The following is a 3,262-nucleotide window of genomic DNA, read 5'->3' on the forward strand; positions in this document are numbered from 1 at the left end:
AAAAAAAAAAATCCTCTGTGAAACTATCTAACCTTTCTGCTGTCTTACCTAGTTCCTCATCCCGAGACTTTATTGAAAAAGAAATGTGCTAACAGTGTACCTTTGCCTCGTGGCAGCTGGAACAGACCGTGTCTTGACAATCAAGCCAGTTCAGTGAATAGATGCATAGATGGATTTTCATGTCAATTTTTGCCGTCATTGTACAAAAGTCTCCCTCTTGCTCCTTCCAAAATTACGTTCAGCAATCACTGAACGAAAGAGAAATAGTAATGCATTTATCAACCACGCTACATGAACACGCCGCTTAATGCACAAGCTGCGGGAGCCCCGTGGAGGGGGCCCCAAGCAAGCACAGCCTTTTCAGTCGTATCAAATCTCCACACGCCACGGCAGCCAACTTTGGCCTTCACCACAGAGGCAAAACGACTTATCCTGATAATTACATTGGAATATAGAGATTGCATTGACCCAGGGCTAAAAATCTCCCATTGCTAGAACTCCTCTACGCTGCAGCAGCCTGGATGAGCCCAGCAAGACGGCTTCAGTCAGACTGTGTTTGATCCTTGTAAAATAGGAAGAAATCAAGCTGAGGCGTGTAGTGTGAAATCCAGGCAGCTTCAGGTACTTATGAGCTAGAAGAAAATGTGTAAATACCAGTGGATTAAAAAAAAAGAGGGTGCTATGTTTAACCCCTAGAAAACTGCTAAAATTACACGTTTCTTGACTTAAAAAAATATTGTTGATTACAATAAACAAATATGTAATAAAAAGATCTATTATTTCTGAACTATTTTAAGTTGCAATGGCTCCCAAATTATGTGAATTTGTGAGTTAAACTAGTTATACTTCTTGTACTTATGGAAAATCATAATTAACTGGAATGCAGTAAACAAATGTGAACAAAGTTGCAATGATACACAGGTCTTATTTGTTGTCACGGTAAAAACCAACTCTCAAATCAAACTAAATTGGGATATTAGCTCCAGACGGGGTCTACCCCGGCAAGTTGGTAGTAGGACGCTGGTCAAAAATCCAACAAAATCGAAACAGTTAAAGATTTAGTGCTTCTTGCGCAGACAAAGGTCAATGGGCCCTCCCCTAGGTCTCTCTGGGGGAGGGGCTTGTTGTATACATTGTGGATCTTTTGCTACATTTACACCGGCCTCGGCATGCATGTTCAAGTGACCATTTACAATGAAAATACAATTGAAATGTGCATTAATACCCTTTTTGGACATTTAAAACTCACGCTGATATGTAGGTACGCATGTTTTTAGACTATTTTGGGGATCTATGTACCAAGTTATTGAACACGCTTTGAAAGTTAAACCAGGTCAAACTTTGACCATGTAGGTACTTGGATTGGTCTCCTCTTCTGGTCACTGGCGGGAGCCATCTCTAGAGTACTGAATGCTTTCATCTCCTAGTAAGCCCGGCCCACAGTTCCTGGATGCCTCTCAGTATCAACTCTCAGTTGGTAATCAGCCACAGGACACTTAAGCACTGCTCAGGGCCTCATTCATTGTAAAGTATTGTTTGCACCACTCAGCCTGCATACTGAGCATTTCATCCTGACCTGATCTCCTGTTTACCCGATCCTGCTTTGTCTTTGATTCTGCTTGTTTGCTACCTGCCCCGACCCTTGTTTTGATCCTGACCACTCTGGTTTCTCTCTGATTCGCCCATGCTTGTTGCTAACTTCTGCCCGCCTGACCCTGATGTAGATTTGTGAACTTTTAGCTGTGTTAATAAACCTGCTCCACTTGGAACCAGCCTTGTACCTGCTGTGACAGGATCTGGAACTAGGTTGGACTTGGTTCTTTCCTGGAGTTAACCAAACTGGAGGGGATGAGCAGATTGGGAACTACATTGGAGCCATGATTTAAAAGTATGTTCCAGCTCTTTGACATCGGGGAGTAGGTTCTCCTTGACAAAGGATGTTAGGAATAATTCAGGTGATATTCAATCCAGCACTGACAAGTGTTGGCTGGTTAGAAAGGTTTTAGTCACATTACGGAAGTGTGACCTGTACTGGTACCGTGGGTTTCTGGGTTGTCCTGGCCTGTGGAGGGTCATAGACAGGAGTGGCCGCAGTTTAAAGGGATGTGTTTTGAAGTTCCTGAGGCTCAGGTGGCCACATTAAAGGGGATAAGGATTGTCATGCGTGTGGTAAGTATATTATAAAGTTTGTAAGGAAAATCTAAATTACACTCACTTATGATATACAGGTGATGTTGTATGCCGCCCTCATGCTACACTCTAGTTATTAATATGGTGTGCAAACTGGTGCTGTTGCGACTAAGACATAAGGCATTGAGGTGGTTGTGATAACTGTGGTCAGATCCTGAAACTGGACAAACAGGAAGTCCGTCACAGCTGGTGAAATCTAATACGACTATTTCACAATAAAAGTCAGATACAGAGGAGTCTACACAGGCATGGAAAATGAAATCATCTTATTCGGATTCAACTCCCTCCTTGTTTTAAAATTTAAACGGTCGCTGCTTCCTACATAAACAGCTAAACTCGTCTGGAATAATCTCACCCAGACCGTCACGTCTGAATGTGTATCTTTTGGTTTCCTGATGGGAGAGGTTTGTTATTTCCCTTTCTGTCATGCCTCACTTCCCCCACATAAACATCTAAAAAGCAAGGAAATAAAATATTTCAGCTCAAAATCAGTTACTATCTTCATTCACTTGCGCAAAAACTGCACATGCTGTCAGTTCAGACTAAGTCTGCAGCTGTGGATCCCTGCCTCAGTGTCAGATTAACTGTGAGATGTTCATGAAAATATCCGGTCTCCCTCCGTTCCGAACATTCGCTGCTGCTTGGCTCAGAGCCACTAAATGAGGGGTAAATAATAGTCAATAGACAGGCCCCGCAGATGCTTATGTGTTTAGCGTTAGCGGTAAACAAAATGAGATTACCGAGGAGAGAAGGCAAATCTCTGCATTTGATTTACTCTGGTTTAGGAGCGTAAACAGAATGTCAAACTGCTGCTATGAAACAGCGGCACAATGTGTATTTGACTAACAAGCGTGCAAAGTTTTTCCTCTTGCTGTTCATGAAATTACCAAAGTGATGCCACAGTAATTGGAACTTGGTTTGAAAAGGAAACAAAAAAAGCAAAAATTGTCAGATTATTCTTTCCTGTCTGCTTTTGTTTTGAAAGGTTTTATTGTAAAATATAGAAGTAATCCATATAAGAAAAGAAGGAGATTCACCTGAGTCAATGTAAACATTAATCGGGTATAATTAC

The sequence above is a fragment of the Oryzias melastigma genome, linkage group LG20 (genome assembly GCF_002922805.2).
Source record: "Oryzias melastigma strain HK-1 linkage group LG20, ASM292280v2, whole genome shotgun sequence".
Classification (NCBI taxonomy): Eukaryota; Metazoa; Chordata; class Actinopteri; order Beloniformes; family Adrianichthyidae; genus Oryzias; species Oryzias melastigma.